The sequence below is a fragment of the Manis javanica genome, chromosome 6 (genome assembly GCF_040802235.1).
Source record: "Manis javanica isolate MJ-LG chromosome 6, MJ_LKY, whole genome shotgun sequence".
Classification (NCBI taxonomy): Eukaryota; Metazoa; Chordata; class Mammalia; order Pholidota; family Manidae; genus Manis; species Manis javanica.
Genome location: NC_133161.1, coordinates 102,124,441 through 102,149,348, shown reverse-complemented (window position 1 = coordinate 102,149,348; position 24,908 = coordinate 102,124,441). Strand labels below are relative to the sequence as shown.

Sequence of the window (24,908 nt, the reverse complement as noted above, 5' to 3'; positions counted from 1 at the left end):
AAAACAATGTGGTTACTACATTTACCCTTATTATCAAGTCCCCACCCATACTCCAATGCAGTCACTGTCCATCAGTGCAGCAAGATGCCACAGATTCACTATGTGCCTTCTCTGTGCTACACTGTTCTCCCTGTGATCCCCCACACCATGTGTCCTAAACATAATACCCCTCAATCCCCATCTTCTTCCCTCCCCACCCTCCCTCCCATACCCCTCCCCTTTGGTAACCACTAGTCCCTTCTTGGAGTCTCTGAGTCTTCTGCTATTTTGTTCCTTCAGTTTTGCTTCATTGTTATACTCCACAAATGAGGGAAATCATTTGGCATTTGTCTTTTTCCACCTGGCTTATTTCACTGAGCATAATGTTCTCCAGCTCCATCCATGTTATCACAAATGGTAGGATTTGTTTCTTTCTTATGGCTGAATAATATTTTCCATTGTGTATATGTAACACCTCTTCTTTATCCATTCATCTACTGATGAACACTTAGTTGCTTTCATATCTTGGCTATTGTAAAAAGTGGAGCACAGGGCTTCTTGTGTGCAAGCTGCTGTGTAGAGTGGGTTCCCTTCCCTGCATCAGTCCCTGAATCCTCAGAACAGCCCTGTGTGCTTGGTGCTCAAAACCCCACTCAGAGATGGAGGACAGCCTGCGAGGCTGTGGTGCTGGCCATCAAGGGGCTAGAAGGTGAGCCCAGGCGTGAGGCTCAGAGCCCACTCAGGCCCCAGGATGCCCCATTGAACCCTCAGACTGAGTTGTTCCTTCTGTGGCTGGAACCTAGCACTCCACCCACCAGCTAGAGCACATGGCAATGCTTCCCTTGAAGTGAAGGGTGCTGTCCTCCCCACTGGGATTTCCATGGGCATGAGTGGTCAATATCCAGTCTGCACTAGAGGGCTGCTTGGTGAGATGTGTCCGACCGAATGGATGGCAAGGAGAGAGAGATAAAGGATACCTTTTTTCATTGAAATGCTGAATTCATGTATGATGGATAAATTTGTCTGCAAGAAATAGTTCTTTGTATGTTTTCCAAGGTGTTGATGAGGCATTCCCATGGAAGAAAATGGTTCTTGGGACTCTTCTACTAGGACCAGAGGTACTCATTGGCCAGGTGGTCATTCCAGGGACCAAACTTCCCTGAGCCCAAAAATACTCCTCTCGCTCTAATGGCCTCAGGAGGGGGGGGGCTCCAAGAGTAGTTGTCCTCATGTGCTCAGCATAATATTTTGGGCAAGTTTCTTAGCTTGGCAACTGTCCATTTCCAAATACCTAGCTCATAGTCCTGGAGGGAGGATTAAACTACGTGACTAGAAGGAAGAGCCTTGAGTGGCTCAGGCACTGAGAATGTGAGTGGGAGCCTGAAACACAGGCCAGCCCTGCCAGCCTCCGTGGCCGTGGATGGACATGGTGACCTCTGGTGCCCTTCAGTTCAAGTTTCATGATGTGAAACTGTCATGATTTCAAAGCCACCTTCTCTGCCTGCCAGCTTATTTGGAGCACACCTGAATTTTTCTTTTAACAAGTCACCAATGTAGTAATTTATTTCTCATGTAATTTCACAATGCTCATTAAAATGTAAACATGCCGTTGGCATAAATAAGCCCATTTTTCTTTACAAGCTTTGGAAGAAGTCTGCAAGTAAGGTGTTGTGTTTATAAACCCTAATCAAGTCAAGGGTTTCCTAGAACAGCAGCCTCAAGAGCTGACTGTCTTTTCTTCATAAACATTTGAATGCTTCATCATAAAGCATTTAATGCATTTTATTAGGCTGATATGAAGTCATATGACCATGATCTGAAGTCACACCCCTGTGCCAGGCTGTGCTGTGTACAGTTCTAGCCTTCTCCCACCCTTCCTGGGGCTGACAGCCGGGCAGCCAGGGCTGGGCTGCCTGCCAGGGGTGGGGTTCACTCAGAGCTTTGGGGAGTGACCCATGAATGGACGTGGAAGGACAGGGCTGGTGGAAAGCTCTGGGGACAGATGGAAATGCTGGCAGGGAGGGGAGTTGTTTGGTACATACGTCCTGTTGACAAGGAGTGGCATTTGTAATGGGTGCCTGGGACACCTCAGTGCGGGGCAGGGCTGCCTGGCTGCCCTTCTTCCAAGCTGCCAGGGACAGAGATGAGGGTGGCCCTGAAGATGCAGCAACTCCCTGGAGAGATGTGTTTTGGCCATTTGTCTCCCCGGTACAAGCATACAATAAAATGCCATCTTGTTAATATTGTTCCTTTAATGTCAGGTAGGAAATTTAAATGCTTGCTCTTCTGCATTAAGACTCGGATATTTAATTTTTTATTTATTTTTATTTTTAAATTCATGGAGTGATAAAAAGTTTGAAATATTTTCTGAATGCTACTAGATATTTTTAGTCCTTTCTGTTTAAAAATAAATGAGATACATAACCACATGGTATAATTCATAGATGTCTTATTTTGTATTTGCAGAGATCTTTGAAATTTGCAGACATCCATATTGAAAAGTAGAAAATGTGCTACTTTTACTAAAATAATTTCCTTCCAAAATTTTAAGTCACTCTGCAGGCAGGGTTTGTCTCTTGGATCTAACTTTGTTTTTCATAATTTAATAATGCTAATAATAATAGCTTAAAAATAATATTTCAATAGAGCTTTATGGCTTGCAAGATGTGCTTTGCATATTTCACATCACTGAATCACATGCTTTCTTTTATTGGATAACTTACCACGTCAAATAGACTTTTAGGTTCTTGAGATCTGGGACCATAAATTGTAGGATGATTTAGGTCACGGGCTCCCTAGAAAATACCTTTGTACATGATAAAGTTCTTATTACCTGTTCATGGAATGTATGAAGTTGTGTTTAGAATTTTATGTTCTTTGTATGTCATTCTTTCTGTGGCTGTAATTCATTCACTTGACAGGGATTTGTTGAGCAAAGGTTTTCAGCAAGCTGCCGGCAGCTTCTTGGTGGTGGTCACAGTTTGGAAAGAGGACAGCAGCTTACACACCGGAGGAGTGCACAGATTGCTGTAGAGCTGTGCAGAAAGGGTTCAGTATCCTAGACTGGAGCGTAATGTAGAGGTTGCAGAAATCACTTAGTTTGGCATGGGTTCGGAAGAGGGGAGGTTAGGATGGTATGGGAGGAGCCAAGGTTTCTGTTGGGCTTTGAAGGGTGGTGCAGGCTGAGGGACCTCTTCACTAAGAACTGAGGGCGAGAAAGCAGGACTTGGTATCCCAAGGAGGACGGCTTCGAAGGGGAGAGGGATCCATTGGGTGGGAGTCCCAGAGGTGGCAGCTGGCATGGAAGGCCTGCGTGATGAGGGCAGTGGGGCCGTGAGTGTCAGGCCACCATTTTAGGAAGTTCCCCCTTTAAATGGCAGGAGATGTGGAAAAAGGAAAGGACAGCAAGGGTGCGCTGAGCAGGCTGTGCAGGGAGGACTGGGGAGGCCTGGCAGGCCCGAGCCTGAGCGGCGCCTCCTGGGGCTGCACTGCCCCTCCTGGCCTCTGGGGGCGCCGTGTGGGCAGACCCCATGTGAGCACCTCGGGGTTTACGGGCTTGGGAACCTGAGTGGCAGCGGCTCATCTCCGCACTGCTTTGCCGCCCAGGGACAGCAGGGCCAGAAGGTTGCGCTTGCACAGGGCTGGGCCTGGGCAAGAGGGAGTGGGCCTGGACGGGGTCCCCAGCCGTGGGAGGTGCAGGTAGAAGGCGGAATCGCCCAGCTGGGTTGTGGACCAGTAAGTGGCCATGCCCAGGACTCCTGCAGGGGTGCAGCCGAGAAAGCGGGGGAGCTGAACATGGCAAGGAGCAAGGTGTCTGGACGGCCCTCGTTACTGTGTCATGTGGACAGCGTTAGGACAGCGGGAGGGGTCAGAAGTGCCCCTGTCCCGAGATCACACCAGAACGCCTTCCGGAAATCTGGAGGCTGACCTCGCGGGTACTTTGGGTGTGCGACCCTTTTCATTGTTTCCCTTTCACACCAGGATATTGTTTGTGGTGCCAAGTGCTGTGGGCAGGTGTGCGCCTGCACCTGGTCCCTGTTCAGGAGTGAGGCCCTGCAGGGCCAGAGGCCGCCACAAGGACAAGCCCTTCCACACAACACTCCTGCTTTCCCTAGCTTATTCTCCTTAACTTTTAATTTTGAAGAGTTCACAGAAAATTGGAAAGACAGTACAGAGAGGTCCTGAGCCCTGTCCCCAGATTCCCCTGTAGCCCATGGCCTATCACTGGGTGCGGCACTGGGGCCAGGAATCCATGGCCGCGTCGGGTGAGTGTGAAGCTGCCTGCACTTGTCACGGGCTTGTCCAAAGTTGGAGAGGTCCCCCCACCACAGAGACCACTGCCCATTTAGTCCACCTGTATAATTTTATCATTTACCTTTTGAGATTTTTCTTCACTGGGTAAAATGCCCTTGAGATCCAACAAGATTGTTGCCTTTCTTCCTTTTTATTGTGGAAGTTTAACTACTCACCAAAATCCAGGCGCAATATTTTTTGCAGACACAAGATTATGTGTTGGCTTAACTTTGATTGCGGGAATAATATGAAGTTATAGAAAGCTAAGAAAGGAAAAGAATCACCCATAACGTCATTCCTCTTGAACCACTGTTTTTATTCACCCCATTCTGTTTCTCTTTCACGTGTGCATAGTAACCATAGTTGAAAGGAATCACGCTGTTTCACACTTTAACACTGTGTTTGAAGCCCTCTTTTTACCTCCCAGGATGTTCTCTAAGGGCTGCAGCCTTAGCAAAGCCAACCCACTGCTTACTTTCTGATTTCCTGGCAAATGGACTGACACAGCAAGGACTTCAACATCTTACAAATTTTATGAAAGTGAATTTCATTTCAGTCTGTTCAACAATAATATAACTGGGATCAATCAGGAACAGGTGGCCTGCTTCCCTTGTTGATTATTCCTCTGTGCAATAGGACTACTTGAAGAAACCCCTGCGCCTACCTGTGGTGGTGCCTTCATGCATTCCAGTTCTCCCATCTCATATTTGAAGCCCAGGTCTCTGGCCTGTTAACCACAAGCATGGGCAGAAAGCAGGGTTGGTGCCTGGTAATGAAGGAAACAAGTCCTGTGACAGCCTCAGGCTCATGTCTGTGGCTTGGCTGCAGCCTCATCAGGTCCTGGGAAGATGGAGAATGTGGGAGTGTGGGAATGGCACCCTGGGGTTCCCTGGGCCAGAAAACTGGTGGTTGGAGAAGGAAGAGGAAGTTTCTTCAACAGGGGGAAGGTTGGCCCTTGGCTGCTGTGCAGTGATAAAATGATTCCCAAAGAATCATTCCTGTTGGGAAATAAAGAAACTCTGTGCCGTGAACACTGCCCTGTGCCTTTTTAGAGCAGGAAAACCACTCACACAAGCCGAGTGTCTTTGGGCTTTTGTGGTGGGCCTGCATGTGAATGGTCAGCTTCCCCCAGAACAGAAACCTGGACGGGCTAGGGTAGGGTCCCAGCTCCCTCCCCACACCACCTCTCAGTGGCTGTTCTGTGCGCCATCTGCAGTTCATGATGACACAGTTCAGCCCCCAGTGTAGTAGAGAAAAGCCTGGACAGCAGTCAACCCTGGTTATTTGTGAAGAAATGGGTATGGGATAGTGAGAATAGGACTTCATTATTTTTACTTTATTCACTTACTGTTAATATTTGCATTGTGCACACATGATTTTATATTTCCAACAGATCCAGTGATTGTAGCTCATATTTATGTTGAGTGGTTTGCGGTCTTCACGTGCTCACAACCCTAGAAGTGAGGTGACACCACCATCACCCCCATTTAACCACTGGGAGCCCAAGGCACAGAGAGGTGATGTGATACACTTGCTGCCTCCTGAAGCTGTTACAACAAAGGAACCAAGCAGGTTCAGCTTCAGGGGACAGCTTCCAGGGTAGAACCTCTACCTTCTTTTCTCTGTCTTGACATCAGTTTGTGCCATGCTTTGCTGAAGGGAAGTGTTTACTCATCCAGGTAGACGTGTGGACAGCTGACCTGGCCTGGTCTCCTTCTGGCTTTTCTCTCCTGGCATCTGATGACCATGGGCTGCTTCCTGGGGAGAGCCTGGCTGGTTTCTTGTGACCCTAGACTGGCTTTCATACCCATCATCAGATCCTTCCCCTGTGCTAGGCACCCATTTGAATGAATTAGTCCAGGTGGAGGTGCTGGTGTGGGCTGCCTGGAAAGTAGGTGCCTCAAAAAGTCCTGGGCATGGGGTCTGGACACAGGGTTAGCGTGCAAGGCAGGGTGTAGGGATAGAGCTCTAGGTCTGGGTGCAGGGCTTGGGGTTGTAGTGCAGGGGTAGCGTACAACCTGCTTCCCTGGCTCATGTCTGTGTTTGGGAGGGCACTTTCAAAGGAGGCTGCCAGGGTATCAGCTCTGCATATATGGCATGAAATTGGATCACCAGTACCTACAAAATGCACTGGCTTACATCCTTGAAGGGTTTTTAGCTGTGTTCAAATCCCATATTGACCTTTTTTTTGTTCATAGAGCTTGGGAACCTTAGCAGCAAGTAGGTGACCCTGAGACATCAAGTCATTTCGTGGGTGAGAAATTGGAGGTTCAGAGGGGTCAGTGGCCAGCCCAGTTTCAAGCAGCTGTCAGTTCACTGTCACTCTGGAACTTTTGGCACCTTCTTTGCAATATTCAATGAGAAGATGAATTCACAGGGACATCTGTCACATCCCACGTGAGAGAGTTAGACCCTGAAAACTATGGGGCTTTATGGATGGACCTCGGGAACCCGTGTAATGAGGACGATGAAGCTTCAGAGTACTTTGTTATCTTCCTAAAAACGTAGCAAGGACATAGTCACACGTGGCCCTGTGGCTGCCCAAGTATTTTTCCTTTCTTGCCTAGTCAGGTGTCCAGACTTCTATTTCATAAAATCTTTTCTTCTAATTGCAGTTATTTTTATGCAGTATTATTCATTTTTTAAATAGGAGACTAGCTTATTTCTCTTCTCCTTGAGCAGGATCCAGTTACTTTAACTACACATCAGGTTGTGGGAGTGTGACTGAGAAGCTGCCTGCCTGTTCAGAGTCAGTACATACAGCCTGTGCTGTCTGCACCCTCAGGGCCTCCACCAGGCACTTCTCTGTACAGAGGTCCACATGCTGAGGTGCAGACTTCTCACCAGCACTGGGTTTCTTATGTTCTAATAAGTTTAGACATGAGATTGTCCTGAATAACATATGTAAAATGTTGTCAAGTTGCAAACAAAGCATAGTAAGTACCAATTAGGATAGTTTTTAAAAGTTTGCATGTAATCTGCATGCTTTTGTTACTGAATTGACTTGTAAGTAGTCACTGAAACATTTAAAATACCACATTCAAGACTGGGTTTAGTTGTCCCTAATTCTAAAAGATGAGAGACACAGCAGAAGGCGCCATGGACCAGGTACTTATTCATTTGTTAATATATTATTCACACTCTGCACACCAGCCTTACCAGGTACTCTTCTAGGGGAATAAAAGGCTAGATCAGGTCCAGCCCCCACCCCCTGCCCCCCCACCCCCAATGGACACATGGAGAAGGATGAGCAACAAGACTTTTCCTCATGGGCCGTGGGGGTAATAAGACTTTTCCTCGTGGGCCTCGGGGGTAAGGCAGTGGTGTGCTGGTACATGTCTAACAACCAGCTCTCTAAATGAAATGGTAGTTTTATTATAAATTTTATGTACATGAAGGATGTACAATGTGTACTTCAAAGTACTAATAAAAGACTCAATCCACTTTAATGTCAGTTGCCTAAAGACAATTGATGAGACTGATGCTTTTGTTAGCTCTCGAATCCATCGACACTTTTCTGGCCACACTAATGAGATGATGTAGTTCTGAATGAATATTGGTGGATTGTTTTTCATTTATGACAAGTAAGACAAAAGTGAAACAAGGAAAGTTGAAACTTCACACTGTTTTCAGTGATGTGAGAGACTTCTTTGATGACTAGGAAGAGTGTATGAACACTAGGGACAGTTTGCTTGACATTTTATGCTATTCACAGTGCAGTGGCTACAGAAAAGACACCCTTTTAAGATAGATATGCATTGCGAAGATATTTTCTCCATCATGTTCCTAAGTGTAGGCCAGGAGTTGGAAAACTATGGACAACAGGTTTTGGTTCAGCCTGAAATCTGAGAATGGTTTTCAAATTTTTTAATGTTTAAAAAAAAAATCAAAAGGAGACTAGTATTTTGTGACATATGAAAAATATATGAAATTCAAAGTTCAGTGTCTATAAAGTGATATTTTATTGGACCACAGATTCATTCATTTATGAATGAATGGCAAAGTTGAGTAATTGGAAAGGAGACCGAATGTCCCACAAAGCCTAAAATACTTACTGTCTGGCTGTTTATGGAAAATGTTTGCTGGTCCCTTATCCAGACAGTCAACAGAACAATCAAGTGTTCCTGGTTTGCAGTCTTTGCCCATTTCCATGGTGAACACAACATAGCTACTTTCCAGCTCCCAGCGCAAGGCCTGAATGCAGAGCTGGCAGGAGATCACACTGCCTCTCAGGTCACGCATGTACCCTCAGAAGCCATAGCTGCAAATAACCTCCAGGGCACAGATAACAGTAAAATAATTAGGCAGTGGTAAGTGCTGATTTTTTTTTTTTTTTACATGAGGAACATTATGTTTATTAGACTCCTCCTCCCTTCACCAAGTCCCCCCCACATACCCCATTAGTCACTGTCCGTCAGCGTAGTAAGATGCTGTAAAATCACTACTTGTCTTCTCTGTGTTGCACAGCCCTTCCCGTGCCCCCCACCACATTATACATGCTAATCGTAAGGCCCCCTTTCTTCTCCCCCCACCTTCTCCCTCCCTCCCCACCCATCCTCCCCAGTCCCTTTCCCTTGGTAACTGTTTGTCCATTCTTGGGTTCTGTGATTCTGCTGCTGTTTTGTTCCTTCAGTTTTTCCTTTGTTCTTATACTCCACATAGGAGTGAAACCATTTGGTATTTGTCTTTTTCCGCCTGGCTTATTTCACTGAGCATAATACCCTCTAGCTCCATCCATGTTGTTGCAAATGGTAGGATTTGTTTTCTTCTTATGGCTGAATAATATCCCATTGTGTATATGTACCACATCTTCATTATCCATTCATCTACTGATGGACATTTAGGCTGCTTCCATTTCTTGGCTATTGTAAATAGTGCTGCACTAAACATAGAGGTGCATCTGTCTTTTTCAAACTGGGCTGCTGCATTCTTAGGGTAAATTCCTAGAAGTGGGATTCCTGGGTCAAATGGTACTTCTATTTTGATCATTTTGAGGAACCTCCATACTGCTTTCCACAATGGTTGAACTAGTTTACATTCCCACCAGCAGTGTAGGAGGGTTCCCCTTTCTCCACAACCTCACCAACATTTGTTGTTGTTAGTGCTGAGTTTTTATTACCTTTATTTCTAATAGTTTATTTAATCATAATTTAATTTTAAATAAGGAGCATGCTACTAACATTTCTAAAAAGACACCAGTTGGAGGCAGATTCAGAGCACACCTGGGTAGAGGTGCCTCAAGAAGGAAGGGGGTGTGTCTTGCTCTACCTAGGAATCCTCCACAGAAGGATTTCCTGAGCTGGATCTTTAGGGCTGAAGGGGAGATGCTGGGAACAAGAGGTGAGAATTCTCTGCAGAGGAAGGGGCAGGTTTCAGGGTAGTGGTGAGAGAACCACAAGTTCAGGGTGCTGGACTAAACATGGTGGCCAAGGGGGCTGGTGATACACCCTGAGCCCAAGCCCTGAGTAGAAAATAGAAAAGATGTGAATATGCATTAAGTTTGATGGACATTTTGAAAACAGAGAAAAAATGGTGTATATTCTAAACCAACATAATTTTTCCTTTGACTTACCTTAAGACACAGCATTCCTGTTTGTAGAGATACGGTGTGAGTGTGACCATGAGTGGGTGGGTGCACCTGACCTCCTCTCCCCCACCCCCCAGTGATGCGCCTGGTGACAAAGGGCATGGTTGATGGATTCTCATCATCTGGCTGTGTCTGCCTGCCAGGTTCCAGCATTGGACATCTGGTCATTACCTGAAACACCACACTACTGTTACTTGCATTTTTAATTGTTTTTTTGTGAAGTTTCAGTGTAATTTTGTTGAACATGGGGGGAGGGCAGGAATGTTGTCTAAAGGCAAATGGTTATGAGTATGTAGAGATGTTTACTACTTTATTTATTCAAAAGCTTTTTATTAGTAAGTTAGAATTTAAGTTGTAAATACCACTCGTGTCATGTTGCTCTGTAGTATTCTTAATAATGCTCTTTTCTAATACATCTTCTGTTTCCTTTTCTAGCATGTTAATGTTTCTGAAATAGAGGCTGCTCTTAGAATACCCTCATTGAAAGACTGTTTGTCTAGATGTCCCAGAATGGAGAAAATAGGACAATAATTCTGTATTTTTTTAGTAATACCACATTAAGATTTCAAAAGCTGGTGACAAAACTGTGCAGGCTTGTGGCATAATTTGTTACTATAGCTTCGCTTTATAAGTTAAAAAAAATAGTAAAGGGACTGAATTGATCTATATACAGTTTATGTGTTTTGAGGTCAGCAAAGCCTAAAAGTAAATTCAGTTGATACATCTTAGCCAAATTTATTTTCCACACTACTGTTATTTGCATTTTTAAATGTTTTTTTGTGAAGTTTCAGTGTAACTTTGTTGAACATGGGAGGGGTCAGGAATGTTGTCTAAAGGCAAATGGTTATGAGTATGTAGAGAAGTTTACTACTTTATTTGTTCAATAGCTTTTTATTAGTAAGTTAGAATTTAAGTTGAAAAAATATTAAGGTTGAACTTTTAATTTGGAGTCATTAAGTTCCAGGTCACTTTGCTGAGACCTAAGTAGCAGCAGACTAGGCTGCCAGGGAGTTGCTGGGGGACTCAAGTCTAGGGAAGGACAGCACCCTTGAGCTCGCACATGTTAAAGGACTTCCAGGCTCCAGGCGTCAGGCAGTAAGTTGGGCATTTTGCTTTATCCTTTCTGTTTTGATTTGAAAGAAGTAAAGGGCAAGCAACAGAGGTTGTCAGAACTGCAGGGAAGGGGTTGCTCCCTGGGCCTTGCTCAGAGCAGCCAGGTGCAGCCCAGGTAAGGTGTTAGGCAAACAGTGCAGCATGAGTGCACAGCAAGGTGCTGGCGAGTTCAGGGAGACATGCCACCCTGCGTCCAGCTTGGAGTGGGTGTAGTAGGGGTGTGGCTGCCCATAGGTTTGGAGGGCAGAGACAGGTGAGAGGTGGACTTAAAAAGCCAACTGTGCTGCCTTCCCTGCGAGAGTGCATCTGTGTGCCAGATGCCTCACCTGCTTTATTTTATATGCTGCACCCCTCACCTGGGAGTAGTGTGCCCATTTCTAGGTGAGGAACCTGAGCTGCAGAGGGATGGCTGGTACCAGCCGACCCAGGACCCATGTGTCTCCCACCTCAGTTCTCACCATGCTAAATTTAGGCTTGCCTAGGGGACTCTGAGCTTGGATCTGCTGTGTATTTAACACTGAGCAACCCTAAGGAGCCTAAACTGCCAACCCTGAGCATTTTTTATTTAGAGGGAGACAATCCCTGAGTTCTTTCAAAACCGTGTTCACCAGGAGGGAAGCATGGAGCCCACTGAGACCCTGTGGCCTGCCGCCCTCCTCACCTCCCTGCGGGCCCTGTGCTCAGCCTGCCGAGTGCAGCCAGGCCCAGCAGCTCACAGCTGGAAGGGTTGTTTCTCCCTTGCATGCCTCAGGACAGAGCTTCCAGTTCTCTGTCCAGCCTCTTGTTTGTATATCAGTCACCTATGGGCAGGAGCCAGGTTTCCCTGTTTGATCTTCCCACCACTCACCGTGGGGCCCTGAACCCCACCTTGCCGTGGTACAGGAGGGTCACCCTCAGAAGGCCTGGTGCCCCGTGGGTTTGAGCCTCAGTGAGGCTGTCTTCTTTGGAAGATACCTGAGTGCATGAGGCCTCTGGGGGCATGGTTCCAACTGAGCGAGAGATCCAAGTTGCCACGAGGTTTTTCTGGTGATGCCTAGGAAGTGAGTAGTTTTTTTTGGGTTTGGTCAAACTGAAGTGTTCTGGCTTTGGGGGGAGTGGAACGTGGACAGCCCACCATGAGGGGGGTGGGCCGGGCTGGGGCTGGTCAGGGCTGCGTGGGACTGGGGTGCAGTGGCCAGAAACAGCTCAGAGCAGGGGACGGCCGGGAGGGTAACTGGAGACGGGCTTGCCCTCCCCTTTCAGACTGCTGAGGCTGGACAGTCAGGGCCACACGTGTTTGGCTGTGTCCACCCTGACCTGCTTTTGTGTTGTGCTCTTGTTCTTTCTCTTAAAGGGGCCCCAGCCTTTGAGAGGTCAGAGATAAGAAGACTCCCTTCCAAGTGTTTGACTTGTGGTTAAGGGGACCTAACTGCTCCCAGAAATCACAGACTTGCAGTAAAAATTCTGGCACCCACTTCAGCTTTTTTTATGTGGTTGTTAGAGGTGGATATGGGGCCAAGATACCCTGGAGGAAAGAGAATGGAGGGCGGCTGGACTTGTAAAGTGGTGGAGGGAGGGCATGCCTCCCTTCCTCCCAGTCCACAAGGTAAGGAGGCCTAGGAGGCCTGATCCTCCCACAGGGCTGCTCCCGGCTGCTTGGTGGGTGGCGAGCCCCTGTGGATGGCGGGGCAGCCGCCCAGCCTCCATATGACCAGCGGGGTGTCACCCTCGTTCCTGTGGCCTGTGTTCAGTACTGCAGACTTCCCACACTAGGAGTGCTGGGGAAGAAGGCCTGACGGGCTCTGCAGCGCTGCACTTGGCCGGCGGGTGGCGGCGGGTCTGAAGGACTGGCTCCAGCAGAGCCCGTGGAAGAGGCCCAGCTCAGATTTCGCCAGTCCAGTGATCCTGTGGGAGGCCCAGGGCCTATTTTGAGTAACAGTTCCTGAAGCGGTTATCAGGTGTCATATTTTTAAAAGAGAATTAAAGGCACCCAGCGCTTAGCTCTTGGGCCAGAAAGTATCCTTATCGAAACAGACCGACCCTTGGCCTCTATTTCTGTGTGTCCTTTCATGTCTTCATTCCTCTCTGCTATTTTTGTTGAAGGTGTCTGATAATAGAATAATGTCAACCTAAATAAAGTTCCATTTCTATGTATTTTGGGCAGTTTAAGTTCAATTTATTAAGAGAGGCAGAAATGAGATTGCACGGTAATTGCATTTGAGGTAGTGAATATGTGGTTTAGCTATTATTATAGCAAATAGACCTGAGCTTGTTCACAGGAACTTCATGATGGCAGTGAGGTTGTGAAAACGGGCCTAGAAATCAGACATTCTCTAGGAGACATCAGGCGCAGGGACCACATGAAGGTCCTGTCCTCTCCCTGAACCATGATTTTATGAGTCCGTGGCCTCTAGTGAAAAGAGCTGGGTTCATTTTCCTGAGAAATTCTCAGAGCTATGTTCTGTTCCAATCAGTTACTGGCTGTGTTGAAAGCTGGCTAGTCAGATTTCACGGCTTTTCAGTTATTTACAAAAGCAAAGAGAAGTAGAATGGGCTTATCAGCAAGCAGCAGGATGCATTACGGAGTGTGTGGCATCCTATCTGTTTTCTTGCTTTGCAATTTTTATCTTAGGATTCCCACTCAGTTTTGTTCCTTTTTTCACACTTTGCTAGAAGGCATGGAATACAGCCTAGTTCCTTTTTTCCCACTGAAGGGGGAAAAAGGCAAGAGTATGCAGCTCAAAAGCAAACCGTTTATCCCTGTGATTTTCTTGCTGATCTGTGTTCTGCCATAAGTCTGCCGAGCTAAAATCAGTGCTCATTGGGCAGCATGTCTTCTTGGATGCAGATGTAAAACTAAGGGGTTTTCTGTCACTACAGATAATTAGATGTGTGTTACAACCCAAAGTGTGCTTACACCGTAAGGAATTTCATTATAGTTAATCTCTGTCACCTTTCATACTGGTGTATTCAAGACCTTAATTGCTGTTTCTATTTTCCCTGCTTCCTCTTGTATAGTAGACTATTTACCATTTCTGTTTTATCACATTGTATAATTTATTCCTTGCTTGTCCATAATTACCTTAATTTAATGCTTTAATTGTCGAACTCACAGCTTCCTGAGTAGTTTCATGGGATGTGGCTACTAATGGCAAACACCCAGGGACATGTTCAGCAAGCGCTGAGCAGAAAGTCATCACTATCTCTGGCTAGTGTTTTCTCTGGGAAGTAAGGTCAGCCCCTGATGCCAAGCCTCAGCCTAGGGACGCCCTGGAGGCACCAGCATCTGCTCGGCCCTGCTTCCTGGTTCTCAGAGTGGCGCCTTCTCCAGTCCTTCCAGACCACAGCCAGGCAGGTCCCAGGGAATACCCAGTCCTACCCTCCCCTCTGGATCTTACAGAGGAGGGAGAAGGAAGAGATTGAGTTTACATGATGGTTCTTTGCTTTTTCACTGCTCTTCTCTTCTTCCTCTCTTTTTGGGACCACTTCCATTTCTGAAGAAGCTGCAGCCCACTTACAGAGTGGGCTGGCCTCAGTGGGTGTGGGCATATCCCTGCCAGCACCCCCATTCTGGAATGTGTCTCGGGCAGGCCCTGTAGCCTTTAGTTCTTGTCCTCCACCAGAATGGCCTCATTCCTTGCCTGTTAAGAAGCTCAGCTCCACATGAGCTGAAGCTGCCCCTCCCCACCCTGCTCCCCACTCAGGCCTGACCCTCGCACCTGCTGGGGAGCCTGCTGCCCCGCCTGCTCTCAGGCTCCTCAGGACCCCTGGGGCTGCTTTTGAGGCCTGGGTGGGGGTGGTCACAGACTATGGGGGAGGAGCCAGGGTGTGTCCTTTGCAGGGACGCTGCTGGTCAGCATGCCCATTGGTGCAGCAGGCAGCCTGTGGCCCCCTGCTGTGTCCTCTGTAGGTCTGTGAGTGGGGAATTCTGTGCCGTGTGCAGCTGCAGCCTCCTCCAGCTCAGCCCAGCCCCGAACTCGACCCCTACCCCGGGCCTGGCCCGCACCCCAGCCCCAGCCCAGGCCCCCCAGGCTGTCATCTTGCTCAGGTTACTTTCAGGTCTCACAGGTCTGCTGAGTCCTGCACCCTCCGCCTGCCTGAGGACCTTGGCTTTCTCAGGCTCCAACCAGTGGGCCTGCAGGTTGCCCATCACTGACTTTCTCTGTCACCTTGATACATGGGCAGCTCCTGCCAGCCTCCCTCTAAAACTCATTAGGCCAGAGACACAGGCATCAGTGTTGTTCCTGAATGCTGCAGCCCACATCACAGTGCTCCTGGGCAGCGCCAGGTCTGCGTGGTTCTCCAGGACCCCTGCCGGATTTGGGGGAGGATGGAGAAGCACCAGGTCTGGCATGGGGCGTGGTGATGTGGCCTCACAGGCTGGCTGTGGAGAGCCTTTGCTGCCTGTGGGCCTCTGATCTTCTCTTGAATATACTAGAGGGGTGGGCAGCAGTGCTTTCTTCTTTGTGAGGGCTGGCAGGGGGCCTTCTAGCATCTAGAGCCTGGGGTCTTCATCTCAGCTTTAAGGCTTTGTGGATATGTAAGAACAAGATGGGCCAGTACCACCCTGTGTAGTGATAGTTACCAGCTGATGTTCAGGTGCCAGGCTCTGTAAAAGGGGTTGGTGAAAAATGAGATCGCTTAACCTAAATATGATCCTAGGAGCAGTTGCTGTATTATCCCCATTATACAGGTGAACGACTGGAGGCAACAGGAGGGCAAATACACGGTGTGAGGTCACTTACCGGTTAGCTGTGATGCGAGGTGTGAACTCCAGTGTCATTACCCTTGCTGCCTGTCCCTCCTCCAGGGTCCTCTTCTCCGTGACCGCCTTCCCCATGATAGTCCACTACCATGACTTTACTCCTGCCTTCTTGCACTCATCGACGAGGACTTCCCAGATGGAGCTGGTGAGGGATTGACAGGGAGATGGGGTGGATGGGGAGAGGCCTCCCTGTGTGCAGGACACTGAGGTTCGGGTTACAGCAGCGTAGCTGATGAGGGGGCATGGAACAGACACATTAGGATGAAGTAGCTCAGGCAGAGGTGTTTGGAATTCACCCCGTGAGGAGTGGGACCCCTGATGTGTTTCCAGCAGGGGATGGTTGGGTGCAGCTGTCCTTGAGGAAGGCTCCTCTCAGCCTGGGAGGATGGGACTCAGAAGGGGATGAAGGAGGAGAGTCCTTAGGAGTGTCTGCTGTAATGATCTGGGAGCGAGAAGACAGCAGCCTGGAAAGGAGACATGGCAGAGTGGGAACCTGCTTGGTGCAGCCACTGGACTAGTAGGAGGACGGGGAGGGGGTGGGGGGGGGAGATGGAGATGACAGTGAGGTAGAAACTTTGGCCAGTAGTGAAGCCACTGACCTGAAAGGGAGAGGCAGGGAGGCTGTGTTGCATGCAAGACTGGCCTAGAAACCAGCTGACTTACACAGTCTCTGGCTTGTGTGAGGGAGGTGGGGGCAGGGTGTGGGTGTGGCCTCTGTGGTGGAGCTCTGAGGAGGCTGGTGCCTTCTCTGGGGCAGCTGAGGGGCAGCACACTCCTTGCTTCCTAGTGGAGGTGGTGGGGGGCTGTGTTGGACTGGCCACGCCTCCCCAGTGGCAGTGGGGGGTCTACCAGAACCCTGGGGGCTGCCAGCCAGGGAAGCAGGTAACTTGGTGACATGGCAGCCTACACGGAGCAGACTACAGAGGCCAAAGGGGGAAAGGTGCTGTCCTGGCAGCCAGAAGCTGTCATCCCCAAGCCTGCTGTGCCCTCACTGGGACCCTTGGCCCTTGGCTTGAGAGCTGAGAGGGCATCAGGCTCATAGGGCACGCATTATCTGTGTGGCAGCATCATTGGTAATCCTGGGACAGTGCTATTTGGTAGAAATGGAATTAGGCCTTCAAGCGTGAAAAACCACACACCTCAGAGTGTGGCTGCTAGAAAACAATGAGCTGCTGGTCTCAGAGTATTTTGGAGAAAAGAAAATAAAAAAAGAAAAATGCTTCAGGGAAGGAAGGTGCTAAATCCTGCATGGGAGATGACAAGAATTGAATTATACAAATTTACAAAATGCTTGTTTGCACAGGCTTGGTTAGCCAAGCTAAAGGTCTGACTTATCTTTGGAATAATAACCAGACTTTCCTCCTGAGGGAACTCCTGCATCGCCCACACCGGCCCACTGCGGCCCACTGCAGGAAGGTAGGTGGTGGACAGGTAGAACTTTGCCCTAGAGCAGCAGGTTGCTGCCCCGCATCCTCATTAAAGACGGCACTTTGCTCCTCCTCCTGAATAGCTCTGCCTTTTAGTAGTTCATTTTTGCAGTTCAGAAGGTCTGTGACTTTGAACGAGTGACCCAAGGTGACCGGTGATTTTGTTGGTTGGTCGTGTGTGCAGCTGAGCATGCCAGCAAGTGCAGGGACCGGTGCTGCCGCTCTCTCTGAACAAACCCTGCATTGGGTGGCACCTTGATTAATAAGTCACTAGGCTGGGTTGGATCAGAGGCCTCTGCTTGTTCTCACGGCACTGCTTTGCCGCTGCTCCCAGTCCAGGGAAGCACCTTTATCTTCTGGGACTGCGTTGGCCAAGTGTAAAGACCCTCTGCTTTCTTCGTAGGGGAGCAAAGCAAGCTGCTCCAGGCGGGGGCAGGGGAGAGTTTGTGATATGTGCAAACATGGCCAGGTGGTTTGGGAATCAATAAGTTTTCTCCTCTGATCTATTTCATTTTTTTTCTTCATTTCATTTAATAAGAATGTTCAAACCTCAGTGAATTAGCACTGCCTACTTTCTGGAAAGAGCAGTTCTCTCTCTGTAATGTTCAACAGTGCAACAACTTGTTTTTATCTTAACTTGGAGCACAAACTACTCTGCTCAGCTTCATCGGGAGTATTTGCCCGTCTTAACTGACTGGGAGTTGGGTGATAGCTGTGGGATTTAGCTCTCAAATGTTCCTCTTTGAATATTTACTTGATGTGTGCTGAGATACCAGCGTTCCCATATATAGCAGCCCAAGTTTAGAATTCGGTGAGTGTTACAGATATCTTTTATTATTATGTCTCTGAAAATCCTATCAAGAAAGCTAATCTTTTTCTGTTGAATTGCTGAAAGCTTCTCCAACCCTACGTCATAACTGTGAAATTCCATTGTGAGTAGGATTTCTTCGCTGGTTTTGAATGCATTTGCTACACAAATGATCCTTATTGGGTTTCTTGAGGAGCCAGTTTCTGCTCTACCTTCATGGAGACGGGAGGCTTGTTTGTCCTAAGGAATAAGCCTGCTAATGGCAGCAAAAGTAATCCTAACAGCTACTGGTCCCTGAGCACGAACTGCACCAGTGCCTCGCATGAAACCTCTCACACGTCGTTTCATTTAAACCTCATCTTAAGCTCATCAGATACCACTGCAGCCTGTCTCTGTTCAGCTCACAACCGGCAGTAGCTTCGCTAGACTTGAGCTTGCATCTTTCTGACTCCAGCATGTCAGTGGGGTGGGGGACTCTTTGCAGCCGTAAAAGGGTGTTCTGGGGCAGAATTCCAGACGATGGTGTCTACACATTGCCCTGAAGTGTGGTATTTTATGAGGAAGCCTTTCCCCCCTGGCTTACTGGAACGGTGTGGTATTAACTACCTTATGCTGTGGCTCGCCTTCAGGGGGCAGCTCAGAGGTTGTCTCCTAGTTTGAGTTTCTTAGATACATGTGTCTAGTCCTTACTCATCTGCATCTTCTGTTGAATGTCTCTCTTATATAAGATTTGTTTGTAAAGGCAAAGATGGTAGGAAAGCATCTGGGGGATTTGCTCATTTCTTATTAGAAGGAGCTCTCTTCTTGGCGGGAGCACTGCCATGGTTTGGGAGCTGCTGAGCTACGAGAGAAGGCATTTGGGGGCTCTGCCTGGGTCCTTGTCCCTCTCGGGACTGCAGGGATTGTGTGCATGGGAAGGTGCCTTGTGTACCTTGCCCAGAGAGCTGATCCACAGGCCTCCTCAGATCCTCGGAGCACCTATCCCGAAAGGCACCGAGGACCCTGAGGACTGACCAGCTCCTGTCCCCTTCCCAAGGCTCCACCTTCTTCTCCAGTCTGTGAGGGTGCTGAATGCAGTCCCCATGACTCGTGGGCACTGTGAGCAGCCTTGAGCACTGAATGGCATTCGTGGGGGCTCTGACTCTACTAAGAACAAGGCTTGTCCAGACCCCCTTCACAGCAGAGGGCTCATCTCTATGACCATGTGCCAGAAACTTCACCAGAGAGTGCTTCCTGGCCTGCCCTGTCCTCACAGCTGCTGCCATGGGCTGCCACATTCTGCCATGTGGCACAGAGCCTAGGCGTTTAAGCACCAACCTGCCAAGTGTCCAGGGGTTTTTGTTTTCAGGAATAATGAAGGAGAGGGGAGGTGGTGCCACATGGCCAGGGTAGCATCTTACACTCAGAGAGGCCTCAGCTGGTATGCCTGTCTTTCTAGCTGTGTGATCATGAGAAAGGTATTTAACCTGCTGGACCCTCAGTCATCCCATCTGTAAAATGCAGTGGGCAAACCTGTTATGTGAAGCTGTTGTGGGGACAGAGTATGCGCAGAGTGCTTGGCATGGAGGCACATAGTGTTCAGAGTGTGAGAGCTAAAGCCCATTGGTATTGGACTTAGAGATGCGGGAGCTGGTGACGGGGTGTCTGTTGGGGGCTCAGTGGCTCCCGTGGCAGCCAGTCCGGTCTGCCCTTAGGAGCACCCTGCTGTCCTCTGGGCGTTCGGCCTGGGTGTCTGCATGTTCACCTTCTCCTGGTTGTTAACTGGGCAGCAGAATCCCATCGGGGATGAACTCAGTCACTCATACAGCAAGTGGTCGCCAAGTTACCCTCTCTGGTGATGAACACAGAAGTCATGGCCTCTGTTCTCTTGGAGTTTAAGTCTAGCATCGTGGCTGGTCACAAACAGCTGAACAAAACCCTGTGAATGCAAATCAGGAGAGTGGGAAGGAAGCCAGTGAGACTGCTAGAGGATAACGGGCCAAGTTGGGAGTACGGGGAAGGCCTTTGCAGGGAGTGGAACGTGCGTGCCATTCAGTTTGTCCTGGAGGTTGGAAAGGAGTCAAGAGGAGTGGGCAGAGCATTTCCAGCAGGGGAGCAGCGTGTGTGAAGGCCTTGAGGAGGAAGCACGTGCTTATTCCAGGAATAAGAAGTCTGTAGGAACAGAGTGGGTGCCGAGCTGGGGCTGGCAGGCATGGAGGTAGGACATCCCAGGGCTCCAGGGCTTAGAGATTAGGCCGGGCCCCAATGCTGTATTGATTCCTACAAAGAAAAGCACTGAAGGTTCTAAGCAGGGGCTGGAAACAGATTGTGATTCATGTGTTAAAACCATAGCTAAATGTAGAATCTATCCAAGGAAGTGACCAGTGAGACATGGGAAGGAGCCCCTGCAAATCACATGGCAATTATGAGGGGGATTTTGTCTAATGGCTTCTACATGGGATGCCATCTAAACTTTCAAGAACTTCCTGGAAAGTTCCAGTCCCTGTCCCTCGCTTCTGGCTGGGCTGGGCAGGAAGGGGCAGTGCTCACCTGCATTGTGGCCCCCTGTGCCGAGCACAGTTGTGAGGACCTGCTGCCCAGGTTGCTGCCACAGTATTTTTTGTCCTCATTTCTAGCAATTAAGTTAGTTTATTCCTAGTGTTGGCTTTGGGATCTGATGTCTTTGTTGCACTTTTTTGGGAAGGATAAACACATGGGTGTTGTCAGCCAGCAGAGGGGCCTGCTCCTTGCTGATCCCCGGAGTCTGCCTGGTCCATACACCCGGGCCCTTCGTTAAGCTTCCACTGAGTCTCCTGAGAGAGCTATAGATGTGTCTTACAAAGGGAAACTACCAACTCGATAAAATGCACTTACAAAACTGGTTCATTGCCATGGTGATGCCAACCGTGTTCAAGGCTCTTTCTGGGTGTGACCCTGAAGTGTAAGGTGATCTGCAGACCTCCCTCTGAGATCCTGACCTCAGGGTGGTTCCTGAGTGGACAAAGCCGAAGGGGAGTCACACAGAGGAAGGAGCTGGGGGCTGAGGGTCAGGGTCAGTGCAGCCCCCAGCCTGCCAGGCAGTGTGTGACGTGGTGGGCTCCCAGGCGGTGATACCCCTGCACAGGATGGGAGGCAGGGGGAGGACCCTGATCTCTCTACAGGAGCGTCTTGAGCTGAGTCCTCTGAGGACGTCTGGCTCTGTTCAGAGCAGAGCATATTCCGCTCATGTGGATGTGTTTTGAAAGGCTCTAGACTGTTCTTGGGATTGGGGCTGCCTTGACTGTGACCTTAGGAGGGGTGACCCTCTTCTCTTAAGAGCAGTAACTCTCTTCTCTTAGGCAGATGTGAGGCACCCAGTCCGAGGTCACGTGGGCCTCCAGGGCGGGACCCAGCAAGCAGAGAGGAGGCTGGGGGGCAGGCACTACACAGCCCTTCCTCTGCAGGTGCTGGGGCAGAGGGCCCTGTTCTCATGCCCACAGTCGGCTCTGGAGAGTCAGTGTCCCTCCTGGCCGTCAGTGGGACACTGGTCATCCTGGCCAGCCCCTCCTGTTCAGACATGTGGTTAGAGATGCTTTAACAGCTCTGAGGAGCAGCAGGGGACTGCCCGATAGATCGTGGGCCCGCAGTCCAGCCACCTGTCTCAAAACTTGAGTGGTGTGTAGACCCAGTTAAGAGAGATGGGAAGAAAGGGTGACTTCTACTAAATTAAATGTGTGACATTTTTCTTAAATAACTACAAACATGAAGTTAAAGTGCAAACATTTTACAAGTTAAGTAAAAGCAAGTACAAAAGCCACATTAACAAAGTTAACTGATTAGCATGTTGTAATAGCTAACATCTATTAGGAACTTGCATGCTAGCTAGTCTCTGGGCTGAGTATTCTTCCATCAAAGCTTTGGAGCAATGCTGCAGTGTCATTCTTTTCTCCAGGTGAGGAAACTGAGGTGCACAGGAATACCTCAGGGGCTGAAATCATATGAATAGTAAGTGGTGGAGCCTCGCTGTGAGATGAGGCTGCCTCTGAATCACAGCTCAACACTGCTGTCTGGCTCGTGATAGTTGGCTGACACAGCCAACATTCAGTTTTACATGTAGAGAGTTATATCTTTGTATTTCAGTTTCTCATCATACATGTTAATCTTCTGACTTTTAAGACGATAGCCATCATTTACACCAACGACATCTCCGTTAAGGTAGCTTTTGTTTTTATGCAGATAACTTAACAAGATCCCTTAATTTGATGAAAGGATTTAATAATCCTCCAAGCACAGTACTGAGATTGCCTGTTTGACACTCCACACAGCTAATTAAAAGGGCAGGACCTCCTTGTCAACTTGGGCAACAGAGAAAAAACATGGTCTCTGCTGAAGCCATGTAGGACTTGCGTTGAACTTTGGGGGATCCCTTTCCCCTCACGGTACAGGGTCATGTCGTTCATAATTTGTTTTAAGCGTAGTCCCAACCCCCACCCAAAGCTGATGCTGAGTGGGGTAGCTGTGAGTACAGTGCACGTGACCTCATGTGGGCAGCTACTAATTTTTTAAAAAGTTGAAATCACTGCACTTGTTAAGAAAGTCTTTTACATTTTGGTTGGCTAACATATGATTGTAGATCTTTAAGGATTGGTAAACTCTAGTTTTAAAAATGTGTTACAGAGATGAATTTTTTTTGGAGAAAATTTTACTCAGGAATTCTGTAATTACTTCAGAAATCTGTAAAGCATTTGTTTAAAAAAACACACCCAAGTACATTTAAGTTCCCATGCTAACATGATACACCTTTTTGCCATAATGAGCTCAGCACACAGTATTAAGTCCATTTTAGATTTCTTCATTGGTCCAGCACCCTCTGGAGGGAGCATTAGCGAGTACTCAAGGACGGGTGACCTCTTCTGAGCACCTACGCCTTCCCAGGTCCTGTGCCGTTTTACATGTTACCTACGTTAAAACTGACAGACCCGTTTTGTGGGGTGGAAACACAGACCACAAAATCTGGCAGGATCCCAGGGTGTTTGTGGGTCCCCAGCAGTCGCTTCTGATCCCAAACCAACTGCTTCTTCTTCACCCAGTTAGAGCACACGCTCTTCTTCGAACATGGTCGAATCTTCTTGTAGTCCTGCTCATCCATATCTTTCTGCCCCTAATTCTTTCTAGCCCCTGCCCCTCTCTTGTTTGCTGTCTGTGTTGGCAGGATTTCTCATTTGGGTTTGAAGGTCAGCTGCCTGGAATTGCACTTGTTTGTGAACTTACCTTCCAGAGCTCTTAGTATGTGTGCAGGCATGTGTGCACATGTGCATACATGTGCTCCTGTGCATGCTTCTTGAGAGCAGACATTGTTTTGTTCATGTTGTTCATAGGAAATTTCCCAAGCCCTTTTTGGGGTGCCCAAGGCTCCCATAATCCCGTCTACTCTTGTCCCTCTGCTTCACGTAAGGCCACCTGCCCTTGGGCGCACTGCACTCCAGCCTTGCTCTAATTTGTCCAACATCCTGCACGCTTCCTGCCCTGCTGGACACGGCCTTATGCTCACACTTCTCCTTGCCACCTCCAGCTGATTTTTCAGATCTGTGCTCACAAGTCACTTCTGGAAACTTTCTGAACTCAGACTAAATCAGAGCCCTTTGTAATCCCTCCAGAGCCTGCCTGTCCTTTGTTGTTCGCATAGCGTCACTCTTATTCCTTCAGTAAGTGTTTATTTTACCTCTGCTTTTGCCCATTTAATATCCTTGCACCCTTGGAGACCTTGAGTTTGTGGAGGAACTTAAGACTGTGGTCTCAGTCTTGGGATGGTCCTGGGATGTGATGGGACCAATCACATGTTTGTTTAGTGGATGACTATCTTCCCAGACACACATGGCTCTTCATAGGAGAAGTTAAATAAGTATGCAAAATAATGTTCAATGGTATCATTATTGGGAATCCTGTTACTTCTATCCCCCTTTCTCTGCTGCTTCTACCAAGCCCAGTGGTGCTCAGATCACGAGTTCTTTGTCACACTAGCAGTCACTGGAGCCCCGTCAAATGTGAAGTCTGATTTGGGAGGTCAGGACGAGGCCCAGCAGCCAAGTCTTGGGTCAGCAGATGGATCTCTCCTGCTCAGATGCAACTGACAGCCTCCATGGGGCTGTGGCAGAGGCCTGTCCGGCTCCTAGCAGGAGGAACCCAGACCATAGCAACAGCGAGGGACCCTGGGAACCTGGCAGCTTGTTTCCAACTTTGCAACTCCTCCAGGAGGAAGCAAAGGTCCTGCTTTAGGAGAATATTGGGGAGAGAATGGTGACTGCCTTCTGCCTGCAGCATAAGCCGACCCACTTAGGCAGAGCTTGCCTCACAGGTGGATCGTAACTGGGAGGAATGGGGTGTGCCTGGGTTCTCTGTAAAATTCCCCTAAGCAGATGCTGTTTATCCTGCTTCCTGCCTGGGCAGCCAGCAAGGTCAATGGGTGTCAGTCATGTAGGGTGTGATGCTCGGGTGAGCAGGCAGCAGCCTGGCATTGACTTCAGTGTCTCTGCTCTTAGACAATAAGAACATGTTTGAGCAGAAACATCAAGCAGAGGAATGCTCTTTGGGCTCTGACCAGGGAAGCAGAGATGCCCGGATTTTCTCTTTGTCTGCAGGTCCTGCCGGCTCCAGGCTCCTCTTATTATGGGGGCTCTGGGCAACCCTTACTGGGCACTGGCTGGAGAGTTGGGCTTTATTTTAATTCAGCTGCCTGTCTCCTGCCCTAGGATTTGCATGCATTGAGCCCCAGTGGCATCAAATGTGCAGTACACACCATCTGTGGTAGATGGTGTGACTTTCAGGGGGCAGATCGTGAGCATTCTGCTGCACGTCGAGGAGTTCTTAGAATAAAACCCCTCTGGCAGTGTCCCAGCTGACGTGGGAGCTAGCAAACTTTGTCCTGAAATGCAGACAGTAAATATGTGATTGTCTTAAGCTGAAACCAGTTGGACCTTCCATTGACTGACATTTGAAATT

At 48.6% G+C, this 24,908-nt stretch overlaps 1 protein-coding gene across 9 annotated transcripts in view; it reads left to right on the top strand.

Annotated features, from left to right (window-relative positions):
- Positions 1-24,908, top strand: part of COBL (cordon-bleu WH2 repeat protein) — a 266,567-nt gene that overhangs the window by 75,225 nt on the left and 166,434 nt on the right. Inside the window, exon 1 of one of the 9 annotated variants that reach the window (XM_073239148.1) lies at positions 2,219-2,240. The exons of the other annotated variants lie outside the window; for them this stretch is intronic. The gene's annotated coding sequence lies outside the window, so the exon portion shown is untranslated. Of the gene's footprint in view, positions 1-2,218; positions 2,241-24,908 lie in introns of those variants that run through there. 9 annotated transcript variants of the gene reach the window in all.